Raw genomic sequence first — 17,794 nt, forward strand, 5'->3', positions numbered from 1 at the left:
TGTACAGCAATTAACCACTAGGAAGAATGTATGCAATGTGTTAATTATTGAAACTGTCCTAGCAATTTGATTTGAAAAAAATAAATAAAATAAAAATTAAAAAAAGATAGTTATACACTAGCTTCTCCTAAAAGAAATATCTATGCTAATATTATCTGGACCTTATTTCATGCCTATATCTTGTACTCTGTGTAAGTACTAGGCAGATAACAATGTGCAATGTATTAATTATTGTTATTCTCCTGATTTGAAAGTCTGTTTTATTTTGTTTCTATTTTTGTTGTTCTCTTTAAAATAAAATAAAAATGCAATATCAAGAAAAATAGGGCTGGCCAAATAGCTCAGCAGATTAAAGTGCCTGCAAGCAGGCACAGGAACTGGGGGTTTGATCCCCGGGCCTGCTGTGCCAGCCTCACCCCTGAGGCATGCTGAGATGGCATTTGAGACAGGGCATGGTGGTACACGCCTGCAATCCCAACTCTGGAGAGGCTGTAAACAGGCAGAACACTACAAGTCTAATCTAGTAGTAAGACCCTGAACACCCTGTATTTTATTCTCTAAAATACAAAAAGGAAGAGGAGGAGGAAGAGGAGGAAGAAGAGGAGAAGCAAGAGGAGGAAAGATGAGAAAGGGGATTTGGAGGAAGGCAGTGGGGTAAAAAAAAAAAAAAGAGAAACAAGCTGTGGTATGTGCAGATAAACCACTCTCCAAGATGATTGTAAACTCTATGAACTGTAAACAACTACTAAAAAAATAAAATATTAAAAAATTTTCAAAAACAAACAAGGAAAATGTTTGTTAGGGGAGCAGCAATAAAACACATGTTAGCAGTGGCTTAGCTAATGAGGAGTGAGAAATCTTATTTGCATGACTGCCAAGCAACACTTGTGATGTCACCAGCATGCAGTCATCCACTTCCTAGAAATTTGGCAACACTGAGGGCCTCAGATGCCAAGGGATTGTTCACGTGAGCACATCTCTTTCTGCTTTCTCCTTTGTATCCACAGAGGTGAATAAATCCAACCAAACCTGGCTCTTGACATTTCTTTGTCAACTGACACACTTAATGGCAATTTCCAGTACCTAATGCAAATAGGCATAGGTGCCCCTCATTTACATACCTTGTTATACCCTTTGGGTTTTGAAGCCTCAACATCCATATGGTGTGAAGAATATATATTATATAGAGTTATATATTACTGTAAAGCTTACAACAAAATTTTTGGCATTATGGGGAATCCTGAGGACGAATCCTACAGGTATTCTTTCACTGAGCCATTGGCCAGCTTTTCTTCTGTTTCACAGAGAGCCTTGGTCTCACTGTGTGCTGTCCACACTGGCCAAGACACGCTCCTGACTCTGCCTGAGGAGCAGCTTGGAGAACCAGAGTGAGACACCAGGCCCAGCTTCAGATATTTGTAGAAATAGAGACAAAACTATGAGATACAAGGTTTTGGTAAATCTTTTTTTTTTATGATAACAATGTAATGAGCAGTGCAACAGATCAGGCCCATCCTCGTTGGAGGTAGAAAGCAAACATATAATGAGAACGGCAACAAGATGAGTGTTCTACATTTGTTTTTCAGTTCCACCTTACTCTTTATAACTTTACAATGTAAGATTCAGAAATTGGAGCCAATTATCATAATACGTGGTGGTTTGGTGGGAGCATGTTCTATACCAGACAGTTTTATTTCTATTAGGAGCATGTTAATGCCCTTGATAATGTCTCTACTTGCTTTGTAATGTCTCTTGTTGAACTATAGAATTCTTTTATCTTCTTATTACATTATGCAAAAACTTGAATTGTAAAGATATTTGCAGGAACATTTAAAGTAGTGCATCAATCAGCTTCAAAGAAGAGAAAATGTTCTCGGAATAGCTTATAAAAAGATAACTATCAGTTTTATTTTGGATGAACAAAGGCGGCAATGTAAAAAGCACTTTATTGTAAAAGCATACTGTGCAATTCAATAAATATGCCATATAAGGTTTTGGTAAATCTTTAGCAAGTTTTAGTGAAGACGAGAAGCTCCTAAGGAGGAGAGGTAGAGGTAGAAAGATCAGGAGTTCAAGCCCCACCTGGGCTTCACTGAGTCCAGTGGCATCATGGACTACATAATGAGACTCTCTCCTAAAATATATTTTATATTTAAAGATAAAATATAATTTGAAGCCTTAGACCTTGCAACCAACATTTTATATACAGGATTATAAAGTGCTTCAACTGAAATACCCATAGCTATATTGGGAATCTGGATTCTGACTTAGTGACTCTCGGTTTCCAGTCACCATGAAAAATGTGACTTAGCCCTAGACAATGCCAAAGACCATATGTTTTCTTCTGTAAAGTTCCTGGGACCCACACTATGGAACACTGACCTATTGAATTTTGTTTTGTTTTGTTTTGTGTTTTTGAGACAGGCTCTCACTTTGTAGTGCAGGCTGGCCTTGGACTCACTGTGTAGTCTAAGGTGGCCTTGAACTTGTGGGGACTTTTCTATCTTTGCCTCCTGAGTGCTGCAATTACAGGCAAGAACTGGCCAGCACTGACCACGGTGTACCTCCCAGGGAAAATGGAGTATTTCCCTATCAAATACTCTGGGCAATCAAACAACATAAAATACAGACAGTAATATGTGCTGTCCATCCTCCAGTCCTGCGCCATTCCCCACTTTCACTTCTCTTAAAGATATCATTGGTTACCTGCTTTTCATAAGCAGCTTGAAAGCTCACTGAGGGCAGGCAGTCTTTGGCACAAAGGATATGTTGTCCCTTAATGGGCAGAGACATTCCTCACTTAATGGAAGTTGTGGTTCAAAAAAAAAACCTACAAATAAATCACCATGGGTCACTTTTACACTTCAGGGTATTCTCTGTTGGACCAACCATACTTCGGGCCTGAAGCCAGCAGAACCAACTGTTAGTCGTCACTGACTTTCTACTTTTGAGTCACTGAGTTGAGCTAGACTAACACTGTCCAACGCTTTCCACAAACACCAGGGGTTCTACCCACCAAAGCTGCACCCTCCCCCTTTACCATCAGTCAGCACTCAGCCCTTTGCCTTGAAAATCCTTCCGGCCCTGTGAAGAATGCATGTTTTTAAAGGTACTAATTGGTGGATTTTGAGCAATACAATTCACCTCCAGACTGTAGTTGTAGTGGTTGATTCATCGTGTCAACTTGGCCAGAAGAGGTCCCCACCCTGGGACACAATTGGTTCTGTCCCCAGAGTGGCTTAGCACAAAGAGACCATATAAAGGGGCTGAGGAAGTACTCAATGTTCCACTTCTTAGGAGGAACTTCAGTCTTCATATTCAGTTTGGACTTCATCGCCTGACTTGCAGCACAGACTCTTCAACCTCCGGCTTGGATCCTTCGCCTTCCATCGCAAACTCTTCAGTGTCCATCGCAGACTCTTCAGTCTTCCGTCGCAGACCCACTAGCTGATGAATAGAAACTTGCACGGAGCACAGCAGTGAGCTTCAGACCTTGGGACTGAATTCTTCAGTCTGGGGTGTGCAGACGCCCTCCGCATGCTCCCTCATCTGACTGTGCAGCTGTCGTAAGCCAAATTTGTAATTCCTTATACATTGTGTATCTTGTGTTAGTATGTGTTCCTTATATCTGTTCCTCTAAGTAAAACCCTGACTAATACTGTAGTAATGGTATCATTCCATAGTCCTATAAAGAATACCAAGTAGCATGTCTAAACATTGAGGAGTGCTGCCTAGAAAATAGTCCTCCCTATATTGTTAGCTGCCATAAGGAGCCTTTCCTAATGGCCATCCTTCATTTTGCTCCCAGAAGACTGATTCATGCCAGTACCACTGACCAACATCCATCTCTAGGTCAGACAGTTTCTGACCCTGCTGGGCAGGGCCCCTCAGGGCCTTCACCCCTTCACCTCCTGGTTTGTGGAATCCTTCTGAGGGTGCAGGCACTGTCATTGAAGCTTAAGGTGAGTGAGACTCTGGGCTTTCTTTTCTCCTCCTTTCTCACCACCCTGGTGCATGGAACCTGCAGTGCTGTAACAGTGTAGATATTGGAAATAGAATGAGAAAGACTTTGCAGGCCTAGGAGGGGACAAAGAATGAGCCTTGGAAGCAAGAATTTATCTATTTCCAGGTCTCAAAGGGGTTCTCATGTCAGAGAGAATCAAGGGAAAGTGTAAGAACCTAGGTAAATAGAATTATACTGCTTCAGGCTAGCCAAATAGCTCAGTGGATTAAAGCACCTGCAAGTGGGCACAGGGGCTGGGGTTCAATCCCTGGGCCTGCCATACCGGCCCTGCCCCCGGATACACTGAGATGGCAATGGAAACTGGGCATGGTGGCAAGAACCTGCAATCCCAGCTCATGGGAGGCTATAAACAGGCGGATCACTGAGTCCAATATAGTAGTTAAACCCTGAACACCCTGTAGACCCTTCCCTAGAATAAAAAAAAAAAATTAAACTGCTTCAAAATAAACAAATTATGGATCTGTAAGGGTTCTACACTGGGCCTTCTTACAGACTGGTATATCCTCCAGTATGCTAACCATACTTTTCACCTGAAGGCAGCAGACCCAACTATCTCTTGTTGACAACTTTCCATTTTTCAGATCCTGAGGTAAGCAAGACCTATGTCCTCCTATAGCCCCTGGGGTTCCTGCCACCCAGAACATCATGTGCCTTGCCCATTTACAAGCAGTCAGGATCAAGAAGATTGGCCTAGAAAATCTTTCCCTTCATACACAATGTTTTGATCATCAACAATATACTTCAGCTCTAGCTTGCAGAATGGAAGTAATAATGGCATCAACTCCATAGTCCTGTAGAGAATGTTAAGTGGCATGTGTGAATAGTGAAGAGAGATGGCTGGAAAATAGACACCTCTCCAGTGTTTTTTGGCATAGTGAGCCTTTCCTAATGGCCAGCCTTCATTTCTGCTCCTAGGAGCCTGATTTCTGCCAGTACCACTGACCAACATCCATCCTTAGGTCAGAGGGTATGTGACCCTGCTGGGAAGGGCCCCTCAAGCCCTTCACCCCTTCATTTTCAATGTTTGTGGAGTCCTTCTGAGGGTGCAGTTCTTATTGACTCCTTAAGGTGAGTGAGACACTTGGTCTACCTTTCTCCTGCTTTCTTACCACCCTGGTCCACGGAACCTACAGTGCTCTACCCTTGTAGATGTTGGAGATAGGATGAGAAAGAGTTTGCAGGCCTGGGAGGAGACAAGAATGAGGCTGGGAAGGAAGACGTGTATCTGATTCTTAGTCTCAGATAACAGCTTGTCCATTCAGAGAGAACTAAGGAAAAACATCTTGTGTAGTTCACATGGCAAAAGACAAGAATGGAGAGGCTGAGACAGGGCCTTACTGTGGTCCTGAAGGCACAGCAAGCCTAGCACAAATGTCAGCTCAGAAATGACAAACTGAACCAATTCCATTGGTCTTTGTTTATTGGAGAGGTCACCAGATATTCACACTAGGCCCCCATGGGTTAATCATGAGATACTGGTGCAGTATCTCACGTGAGTGTATTAGGTAAGGAAGGTGTTGGGAGTACAAACTCTAGAAATGTTTGTCTGTATGGGAAGCACATGCCTCAGGCGGCAGGTTTTGTGCTTAGAAGAACTGGTCAGCATTGAGCAGGGTGTACCACCCAGGCTAGGGAGATTTTCAGGGCATCCAAACAACATAAAATACAGACAGTAATATGCACTCTCCCATCCTCCACCCCTGTACCATTCCACTGTTTCTCCATCTTCTCTTCTGTCACATTTCTCATTTATTGGTTACCTGATTTCCATAAGCAGCTTGAAAGCTCACTGAGAGCAGGCACTCTTTGGCACAAACACCTTTGCTGTCCCCGGATGAGCAGAGACATCCCTAGGTGGATGTAACTTAGCATATTAACTGAAAAAGTGTATAGATAGATACCCCTGAGCCATGTTTACACTTTAGCGAATCATCCAATAGACCAACTGTACTTCTAGGCTGAAGCCAGCAGAACCAATTGTCTGTCGTCGCTGACTTTGCAGTTTTGAGCCACTTACCTGAGCTCAACCCACACTGTCCAACACTCTTCCCACAGCCACCTGGGGTCCTACCCCTCAAAAGCTACCCCTCACCCCTTTACTGTTAGTCAGGGCAGAGTCATTTGCCTAGACAATCCTTCTGGTCCTGTGAAGAATGTGTGTTTTAAAGACACTAATTGTTGGATTTTGAGCATAGCAATTCACCTGTAGCTTATAAAATTAGAAGTAGTAATGGCATGATTCCATACTCCTGTGAAGAATAGAAAGCAGGATGTCTAAACATGGAAGAGAGCTGCCTGGGAATTAGTCATCTCTCCAGCATTAGCTGCCATAAGCAGCCTTTCCTAATGGCCATCCTGCATTTCTGCTCCTAGGATCCTGATTCCTGCCAATACCACCGACCAACATCCATCTCTAGGTCAGAGGGTCTCTGACCCTGCCTAGCAGAGCCCCTCAGACCCTTCATCCCTTAACCTCCCTGTTTGTGGAGTCTTTCTGAGGGAGCAAAGTTTGTCATCGACTCCTTAAGGTGAGACTCTTGGTTTTGCTTCTCTCTTGCTTTCCCACTCCCCAGTCCATGAAATCCACAATGTCCTAATACAGTGCACATACTGGAGACAGGAATAGAAAGGCTTTGCAGGCAGAGGAAAGGACAACAATGGTGTTTAGAGGGAAGACCTGTATCAACGACCAGGTCTCTGAGAGGAGGTTGCCCATGCCTGGTAGAACTGCAGGGAAGCATCAGGTGAGACACATGGCAGCAGACAAGAATGAAGAGAAAGGCTGAGCTATTTTATTGGCCTTTCTGAAGAAACTGTGAACCAGAGCAGCGTTGGGGCTTTGTAAATGGCAACCTTGGATAATTCTACTGGGCTTTGCTTAGGGAAGTTTCGAGATGGGGGCATTATAGTCTGGATGGTTCAGGAAGAGGAAAGATTAGGGAAATAGCTCTTGTGTGGGAGACTTAGGCAAGGAAGCTATTGGCAGTGCAGACTCAGGAAAGGTTGATGTGCATAGGAAAAACCTGCCTCTGGTGAAATTTCTGTTGCTTGGAAGAAATGGCTGTCTCTGGGAAGGCATTGTCTCCTGGACCAGAGAGCTGTTAGAGACTTTCAGGAAGTAAAAAATTCACCCAACCTCCAGGGCAGTGTCTCTCTCTTTTTTTTTTTCAGAGAAAATACAATTTATTTTAAAAGCTTATTAAAGTAAAACAAGAATGTTAAATGTTGATATAAAGATCTGTTCATCAAGAATATAACAATTTTCGGGGGCCTGCCCTTAGCTCAGTTCTTTAAGTGGCTGCTTCAACAAGGCAGTCAGGCTCAGGTTGCTGTGGTTCAATCCCCACAACTCAAGCCAGTCAAACCTGCCCTGAAGGCATGCAGAGAGAAAAAAAAAATCCTTAAAAGGGGCCAGGGAGATGGCTCAGTGGAATAAGTGCTTCCCTAGCAAGCCCAAGGGCCTGAGTTCAATCCCCAGTTCTGCAAAACAAAACAAAAATTTTTAAAAAATATAACAATTTTCACTTCTGATTATTTACTGAGGATCTATCTAAAAATTATAACCTATTAATTTTTAATCATTTTATTGAGAAACAAATAGCAATGAGACAGTTTCAAAACCGATTAGTAGGACAGTTCCAATAATTAATACATTGTATACTGTTGTCTTCAGGGCAGTGTCTTGCCATTGCTTCCTCCATCTTCTCCTTCAAGGGTATCACTGCTTTCTTAGCTGAATTGTATAGATAGCATGAGCGCTCACTAAAGGTGTGCACTCTATGGCAGAAACAGGTTTCTTGTCTCCCTGATAGGCAGACATCTTCAGTGGTGGAAAGGGAAAGTGTTTCAAGACATAGTAGCTACAGATGCCTGAAGGTGCAGTTGGGCCATCTTTACAGATCCAGCAAGATTCCTGGGACCAACCACATTTCTGGCCTGAAGGCAGAACAACCACCTTTTTCTTCCTGTCAATTTTCCACATCTCCTCTACTGAGGTGAGCTGGGCCCACACCTAGAACACTGTGGGGCTCATGTGTCCCAGACTACACATTGATCCTTCACCATCACTTAGGTTGGAGCCCATTTCCCAAGGAAATCCTCCCATCCACAGCATAGTGAGGAACTTGTGTTTTAATAATAAATGTTTGATTGTGAGCAATGTCTTTTACATGTGCACTGTATAGTACAAGTAATTCTGCAATCTCCAAAATTCTGTGCATAGTTGTAAGTGGCATGTCTGAAACATCAAGGAGAGCTGCTTGCAAATAGTTGTTTCACCAGAGTTAGCTGGTTTAACCAGCCTTTCCTAATGACCATCCTTCGTTTTTGCTCCTAGAAGCCTGATTCCTGCCAGTGCCACTGACCAACATCCATTCGTAGGTGAGAGGGTTTCTGACCCTGCTGAGCAGGAACTCACAGGCCCTTCACCCCTTAACCTCCCAGTCTATGGAGTCCTTCTTAGGGTGAAGTTTTGTCATCTACCCCTCAAAGTGACTGAGACATTTGACTTTCCTTCTCTCCCATTTTCTCACCATCCTGGTCCATCAAACCTGCTGTGTGCTAACAGTGTCAATGTTAGAGATAGTATAAAGAGGAGTTTGTAGGCCTAGGAAAAGAATGAGGCTTAGAAGGAAGACATTTATCTACTTCTAGATCTCAGAGAGGTTTCTCGTGCCAGAGAGAACCAAGGTAAATGTTACCTAGGTAAAAGGAATTGAAAGTGTTTCAATAGACAGATATGATAGATCACTAAGTGTTCTATTTGGTCTTTACATATCAGACTATCCTCCACTAGCCTAACCATAGTTTCCACCTGAAGGCAGTAGACCCAACTGTCTCTTGACAACTTTCCATTTCTCAGCTACTGAGGTGAGCTGGACCCATGTCCTCCCACTCCCTCCAAAAGCTGCTACTTGCGGCCCACCCTGTTACCATCAGTGAGGGCCACACCCATTTGACTAGAAAATCCTTCCATTATCCACAATGTTTTGACCATCAACAATGTACTTTACCTCTAGCCTGTAGAACAGAAGGAATAATGACAACCACTCCACAGTCCAGTGGAGAATAGTAAGTGGCATGACTAAAGATTGAATGATGCCTGAGAAATCGTCATATCTCCAGGGTTAGCTGTCATAATGAGCCTTTCTTTTTTTTTTTTTTTTTGGTGGAACCAGGGATTGAACTCAGGTCCTTGCGCTTGCCAGGGAAGTGCTTATTCTACTGAGCCATCTCTCCGGCCCCCAAGCCTTTCTTAATGATCATGCTTCATTTTTGTCCTAGGAGCCTGATCTTGACAGTACTACTGACCAACATCCATCCTTAGGTCAGAGGTCTCTGATCCTGCTGGGCAGGGACCCTCAGGCCCTTCACCCCTTCAATTTCCCTGTTTGTGGAGTCCTCTTGAAGGCACAGTTTTTGTCATGAACTCTATAGGGTGAGTGAAACACCTGGCATTCCATTCTCCTGCTTTCTTGCCACCCCAGTCCATGGAACCTGCAGTGCTCTGCCAGTGTAGGTGTTGGAGATAGGATGAGAAAGAGTTTTCAGGCCTAGGAGGGGACAAGAATGAGGCTGGGAAGGAAGACATATATATACTTCCCAGTCTCAGCACATCACCCAGGCCAAGGAGGATCAAGGGGGAAAGTATAAGCAAATGGGGAATAAGTTGGGTGAATAGAATTGAATGGTTTTCAAAAGAAAGAATCAATAGATCACTTATAGTTGGATTTGGTCCTCTTTACAGATCAGAGTATCCTCCACTAGCCTAATCATAATTTTCACCTGAAGCAATAGGCACAACTGTCTCAGGTTGACAACTTTCCATGTCTCACCTACTGAGGTGAGTGGAATCCATGTGTTTCTAGTCCTCCTCACAGCCCCTGGGGTCCCTGCCACACAGAGCTGCAAGTATGCTGTCCTTTTACCAGTAGTCAGGGCCAAGCCTATTTGCCTAGAAAATCCTTCCATTCATCCACAATATTGTGATCCTAAGCAACGTACTTCATTTCTAGTCAGTAGAATGGAAGCAAGAATGGCATCAACTCCATAGTCCTGTGGACAATAGTAAGCAGCAGGTCTAAACACTGAGGAGTGATGCCTGGGCCACAGTCATCTCTTTAATATTAAACAGCATCAATATCCCTTCCTAATCACAATCCCTCATCTTTGCTACTAAGAATTTCTATAGGCACCCCACTGATCAATATCCACATTTTGGGATCAGAAGTCCTCTCACCCTGCAGTGCAGGGCCCCTTAGTGCCCTTCACCTTTGGAATTCTTTTGAGTGTAAATTCTTTTCACCAACTCCTTCGGTTGAGTGAGCAACTTTGCTTTTGCCCTGTTTTCTCACAACCTAGATCCAGGAAATTTGCAGTGTTCTAAGTGTAATCATGGAGCTAGAATGATAAGGAGTTCATATTTCAAAGATGGGACAGGAAAGAGAGTTGGGAGGAAGACATCTTATGTAATCCAGGTCTCACACAGGAGGTTGCCTGTGCCTGGTAGAACCAAGGAGAAGCATCTGGTGTAGGTCACATGGCAGATAAGAATGTGGGGGAACCTGAATCAGCCTTTATAGGCTTTTGAAGGCCAAGCAAGCCTGATCAGAATAGGCAGCTAAGTTGCAATAATTTTATTGGGCTTTGGGTGTTGGGAAGGCTCTAGATGTTTGCACTTGGACATGGAGGGTTTAGAACAGGGAAAATATTAGGGAAATATCTAGATATATACATGGTTGAGATCAGACCCTGGGTTGGTTGGTTTTTAAAAGAAAATCATGGTCTCCAAGCCTGGGCAGCCAGCAGTGTGTGCGGCTTCTGAGCGCTGGAGGTTGTTGGGGGCCCTCAGAGCGGGGCCTTTACTGCCTGGGAGCGCGGGCAGGACCGCCACAATGGGGCAGAGCGCGAGGGAGAGGGCGAGCGGGACCCCGTTTGGCCCTTTACCACAGACCTTGGAGGTGCGCAGCTGGGGCCGCCCTGCGCTGTGTCCCTGGCCCCAGGCCGGGCCAGGAGCAAGACAGACCGGACCCTCCAGCATGGGGTCCTGGGAGCCCAAGGCCTTGGCGCGGAGAAAGGCTGGGAATTTTCCTCCTGTGGCTGCACAGTCCACAGGGCCCTCCAGATTGAATTCTCTTCAGCCCAGATTATGAAGGCTGCAGGAGCTGTGCCTCTCAATGAACAACCATATTCCCCATTGGATCACTGACACTATCCTGGCAATGGCTCGCCCATCCTCCAATCTCCTCCAGAAGTACCACATCATCAACCAGTTCTTCAGGCATAGCATAAAAACAATGGTCAACCTGCAGCGACCTGGCAAACATGCTAGCTGTTAAAACTGTCTGGAACAAGAAAGTGGCTTCATGTACCTTCATGAAGCATTCATGGAGGCTCGCAGTATTCTAATAGCATGTTATTTAGCATTTGCAAGAAGAAAAACTGCTGATCAAGCAATTATATTTATGCTGTCAAAGCACCCCAATTCCATAAAAACCAGAAGGCATCTGCTCTGTGTATGGGAATTTACTCGGTTTCTGACTCCTCTCCGCAATATCTTCTCTTGCTGGGACCTAAAAGCACAAGTGGCCCCCTTGCCCAGTACCTAATTTACCAGCATCATCTACTTCATGATTATGAGGCATGAGTTCTACAATATGTGCCAAAAATCACTCTCCTATTTTGCAAATTGCTACTGCACTTGGCTGAGAATAGTCCAGTAGTAGTAAAGGATGGGTCTGGACACTCTGATAAAATCGAAAAGACTGTCTCTGAGATGGTCACAATGGGCCTGGATAAAGAGTTACTGCAACACCACAGTGACACAGCTGACCCATTTAATTCTACTGCAGTGCCAATAGAGTTTTAGAATTGAAATGTGATTCTTTCCAATGATCAAGAGTTTGACCCTCTTTGGAAGAGGCAGAATGTTGAATGCCTTCAGCTACAGTGACATGGACTTGAGGAGAGCAGAGACTCCTTGAGCAAGGGGAGTTTCATGGACAGTGGCTGCCCAGAATTTACTGGGCCACAAGGTGCAGCAGCAGAAGCCCAGCAGCCACTGTTATATCCCACTGTCTCCAGCTCTGGATCTCAGTGAGAAAGTGTTCATTTGCAGTACATTTTCTTTCTGGAATCAGCTTAAGTGTGGTGACTTAGTAGTACACAAAGATGCATTACCCTTTTGCCTAAGGAGGGACACTGCAAAGGAAATACAATGGAGTCAAACCTTCTCTGTGGGTGTGTTATGTTCACACAACCCCAGGGAAGCCATTACACCCACCTTTACAAATGTCTCAGTGTTAGTTGATACATTGTGTCACCTGGGCTGAATCAGCTCTAGATCTCAGCATGGGGGCCTAGCCCTGCAGGTGGACAGGGCCCTGGAATTGACAAAGGCAGGAAGCCTCCTGCCTGGTTTCCTGCTGCCCAGCGCCATGGAGAAGTCTCAGTCTTTGGAGGAGCTTGATTTTGCCTTCCGCGCCAGTGTGCAGGAGCTCTGATCTTCACTGTGGAGTGCAGGTCTTTGAAGTCAGCACAGAAGGAAGAGAGAGGTTTGATGGATGCTGCAGCTGCTGCTCCTCCTCTTCTCTTCATTGTTTTCTGCCACATGAACTGCTATTATTTGCTATGGAGCCAGCAGCATATGGAAAGAACCCTGGAGTAACTGTGAGCTAAATAAACCTTTCCTTCCTTCATTTTGACTGTCAGGTATTTGTCCCAGCAACTAGGAAAAAGTAACTAAGACAGTCTCCGAGAACCCAGATCCCTCGCACCAGCAAGAGGCCCACTGTCAGTGTGAGCCTCATGGTGGCTGGATCCCAGACTCTGGCAAGGAAGGTGGCCGGACTCACTGCACACCTCTGGACGGTGACTCCAGTCAAAGGCACAGGTGCTGGTTGGACCTGATATCCAGGACAGCAAAGATCTGTCTGAAGCAGTGCCACAGACCAATTTGCAGTCTGAAGTAAGTACAGAAGCAAGGCAAATACTGGCAGCCAAAGCCCTGGCAAACTTAAATGAGTTTGTAGAAAAGGAGGAAGTGAAAAAGAAAGTAGAAATGTGGCAGGTGTTTTAATTACTTTTTATTATATCTAAGCAGGAAATAGTTATGTCAGAGCAAAATACATATAGCTTATTTGTTACAGAATTATAAAGATATATTTATATCATACTTTCAAAGTTGAGGTGTTTCATCTGTGATGTGAATTTGATGTTACAGAAAGAAATGACATAGTATAGTTGTATGTTTTCACTTTAATCTCCATGTGAAAGAAAGCACAAGGCACTTTCTTTGGTCTGAACAAGGCATGGATGTTGGTAGACTTTTTTCTTGCTAGCTGGTTTTGTGTGTGCAACCAGTCCGCAGAAGATGGCATCAGGAAACAGCCTGAACCATCTTGGATCCAGTGCCTGGCTCAGGAACCTCACTGAGAAGCAGTGACTGAGAAACTTAAAAGATTTCCCCGAGCTCCTTGGTACTAGTGATGGGTGAGCTCTTTCCTCTCAGCCTCCTCTCCCTCAGCCTTGCTGGTCTCAGTCCAGTAGGACCACCATCAGGGCTCAGCAAAACAAATGGGAAAGACCCCAGGACACCAGGGTGATGTTAGTTTTCTCTGAGAGGAGGCCTTGGAGGTCCATTTTGTGACTTTGACTTAATGTATGGAAACAAGCCTTTAATTGAGATTCTCTGCTTTTTTTTTTCTCTCTGGATTTTATTTTTGGTCTTTCACTTTTAAACCTGTGAATTTTCCAAAAAACTAAAATGAACATTGTTTGAATAGTATGGTATCACCTATACTTATCTTGGGCACTTTCACATGCATTACTTTCTGTGATTTTCACACTAGTCCTGGGAGGCAGAAGATGTCATTCACTTATAGGTTCCTTATTCACCTTATACGTTCAGCATTATAAATGAGACTGAGAATCACAGAGACCCAATAACTTGCTAAAGATCACAGGGCTTCTATCTAGCAGAGCCAGGACACATACTTTTTTTGTTTTCATTTTCCCCTTAGGGCCTCAACTCACTGGAAAGTTTCAGGAATCATTGTAGTTAAATAATCATTTAAAGGTTTTTTTACTTTTTTGAGTTGTTTCCTTAGCCACATAAAATTGGATCTGAAGTGACCCTGTTATATATATGACCTGTTAGGATAGGGAGGAATGCAGACAACTGGGAAGTATTGACTTGTTCATAAAATTATAAAGAGAAACTCGGTACAGGAGAGCAGGAGGTCCTTGGCACAGCAGATATAGAGTGAGGCAGCTTGGGCCGAATGCCTCCTCTGTGGTTTTGTACCTTTATGATCCCAAGCATGTTATTTCCTCTCTATGACTTATCTGTGAGGAACTGTCCTGCAAAACTGTAAAAGCTAAGACATAAGTCATGTATTAACTATTGTAACTGTCCTACATAATCTGTTTTGCATCTGTCTCATTGCTATTTGTTTCTCAATAAAATTAATTAAAATAAAAAGAAAAAAAAAAAAAGAAAATCATGAGGTTGGCATGGCCTTTTGCTATCCAGAAAAATCAGCTATACATAAGGGAGGGAATTTCTCCCAGACCACCATGCTGCCTAAGTGGTCTAAACAATGTAAAATACAGAAATGAAAAACTCCATAATAGAACAGGGCTAGCCAAATAGCTCAGCAGATTAAAGCACCTGCAAGCAGGCGCAGGGGCCAGGGGTTCAATCCCCAGGCCTACTGTGCTGGGCCCTGATCTGTTGTGGTGGTGCGTGCCTGTAATCCCAGCTCTTGGGAGGCTGTAAACAGGTGGATCACTATGAGTCTGACCTAGTAGTGAGACCCTGAACACCCTATAGACCTCTCCCTAAAATACAAGAAAAAAGACATTAAAAACACCATTGACACATCCAGGCCTGTAGATGACTCACCATGATTTTTTCCTTGACTTTTGGGTGGACTCATCCCTGTGGTCAGGTGTCCAAATTCTCTTTCTCTGGGAGCCACCATCACTGGATTAGAACCCAAGTGAAAGACTTTAACTCAGTTCTCTGGACCCAGTGTCCAGGGGCTGCGATCCTGAGTGCTGGGACGCAGCTCTCCCTCCTGTTACACAGTTCAGCCCACGACATTCTCCCCCGCTCGCACTGTTTTTGCCTCCCCTCTCTGCACCTACATTTGTTTTCATTGCTTTTTATTATCAGATACTGATAGTATGTGGATATTTACTTATTTTCAGTACTGGGGAACCCAGTGCCTATGCACTGAGATATCAATCTATTTATCTACCTTTTTGATGTCTTTTTTTGAGGCAGCATCTTGCTAAATTACTAGCTTGTCCAGGGTGGGTTCAAGGTTTTGATCCTAATGCCTGGACCTCCCTGGATTTTTATTGTGGTAATACATACAGGATCTGACATCATAAACATTTTTAAATGTACACTTCAGTAGCATTAAGTATATTTATATTAAACTGAGTTTGCAATGTTTAAGTGATTTTCCTACAATAAATAAGATTTAAAATCTGGTTCCACGGATAAGCCAACTACGTGTAAAGTGCTCATGTTCATTTTTCCAAAAATAGATGAATAACATGCAAAGAAAAATAACTTTGTCTCCTTTCAGGCAGAAGTAGCTTGGTATGACAGTGGCATGTTGGTGGGTAAGAAAAGTGGTAGAAGGTTGAGGATGTAGTTCAGGGGTCAAGTGCTTGGCTGGTGTGAGTAAGTCTCTAGGTTTAATCCCCAGTACTGTCAAAAATAAGAAAAAGAAAAAAAACAACCAAAAAAAAAACCCCAGAAAGTACTGTTGTTTTTATATTTGGATGGTTTGTTCAAAAACAATTTACAGTAGCTAGAAAACATTCCCAAATCTTCTAATGGCAGGATGAGTAGATTATTTTTCTCACTTCTTGAAACAAATGTGTGCTTTTTGACTTTTGCAGAGTTGAACAATGACTATAGCTAACTAAGTTGAATTTTCAGACCCATCAGCCTGTCTGAATCAGCCTGGCCACTCCAAGGGAGTCTCGGCTGGAGACACGGATGCCCGGCTGGAGTCACAGATGCCCGGCTGGCTGGAGTACTATGCTGTCATTAAGTGACGCTGATCACGCGCCTCCTTCAGGACCAGTACCTGGTGCTGTTTATTCAAATTCAGCTGCACCTGAGAAGCCAGAGCAATCACCGCCAGAGGATCAAGGTTTTTTTGGTTTTGTTTTTAAACCACTCCCAGAAACTCCTGTGTGAATGCTATCAGAGGGTTGGAAGTTTCAGAGGGGCTTATTTTGTTAGAGGTATTGCCACCTGTGTGGCTAGCATTATATGATGGAAATAATTTTTCTTTAATGAGTAAACACTCATTATTAGCATATGTATCACAACAGGGTATTATTTTTTAGTCATTCAAACATGAATAGTTTCATTTCTAACTCTTGGAAGGATTAAACTTCCTCAGAGAGAATGAAGATGAGCAAGCCTTATATTTTCAGCTAAACACTAGTTAGCAAGCCCCCCAAGTAGACGCAGTGTCTATGGAAAAGGTCAGATAATGTAAACACATTTACATTTGTTACAATTTATTCAGATGAAAGAAACGTTGACACTTTCATTTGGTACTTTTAAGGCTTACATTTAAATCCTAGATTTGAAATGCAAACAAATACAATAATAATAGTTCTTCATTGAAATGTTGTCCAGTTTAGAATAATTTGATCCTGGCATTATTTTAATCCTTCAAGGTTTTATTTATTTATTTTTGTTCCTCTAGGAAGGAGAGTCATTTTTTTTTAATTTTTAAAGAATCTTAAACTTTTTATTGTTTTGAGTCCTCTTAATCAGTCTGATATTGTGGTGTGGGAGCAGGTGGTATGGTTTGTTAAAGGTGTTTTGAGGGCATGGGAAAGGAAGCTCACAAAACATACACAGCTTCACTGAATGTAACACAACAGACAGCTTGGGTCCTTGGGCTGTACCCTGGAGCCTTCCCACAGGCCTCCTTTCTGCAGGGTTGCAGCTCCTGTCACAGTGCTGGGGCTTCCCTTTCTCCCCTCACTCCGCCCTTGTCTTACTCTCTAAGACTCAGTTTTCCTTTCCCTATTTTGTTCTCTACTGCCTCTTGAGCAAAAGCCCACTTAAATAATCATTAACAGCTCTTCAAATAGAGAACCATCTATATGCCACCCTTGCCTTTCATAGGACCAAGACACCAGCCATCCTTTGAAAACTTAGCCTTCCTGCTGGGGATTTTGAATCTTCCTAGTGCAGTAAGTTGTTTCCTCATCAGTATTAACTATCAGAACTGAAACTGTGACCACTGGGGAAGCTTAGCCGGGGTGATGGTCAGAATGGAGGTACCCTGGAATACAAGCATCCAAAGCCTATGTCCAAAGGACATAGGCTTATATTTGCTATTGATTGTGTGAAGTAGCTCTAAAACAGTAACTGTAATGAACTTTCATGAAGTCATCAGCCAGCTTGACATTCACTGTTTTATGGCCAGCTCACCCACTGATCCTGTTCCCAGTATTTTAAAGCCAGTCCAATATTTCATATTTCATTTATAAACATTTTAGTTTGTATATGTGTATAATTCTTTTTTAAAATGTATTAAAAATCTAGTCAATAGGAAGAATGTATGCAATGTGTTAATTATTGAAACTGTCCTACCAATTTGGTTTGAAACTGTCTCATTGGGGCCAGGGAGATAGCTCAGTGGAATAAGCACTTGCCTGGCAAGCAACAGGACCTGAGTTTAGTCCCTGGTTCCGCAAAAAAAAAAAAAAAAAAAAAAAAAAAAA

General features: G+C 43.2%; 1 pseudogene; it reads left to right on the top strand.

The window, feature by feature from the left end:
* The first annotated feature begins 10,917 nt into the window (after positions 1-10,917).
* Positions 10,918-13,100, top strand: LOC101567729 (annotated as a pseudogene).
* Positions 13,101-17,794: the final 4,694 nt, after the last annotated feature.

The sequence above is a fragment of the Octodon degus genome, unplaced genomic scaffold (assembly GCF_000260255.1).
Source record: "Octodon degus isolate 3935 unplaced genomic scaffold, OctDeg1.0 scaffold00031, whole genome shotgun sequence".
Taxonomy (NCBI): Eukaryota; Metazoa; Chordata; class Mammalia; order Rodentia; family Octodontidae; genus Octodon; species Octodon degus.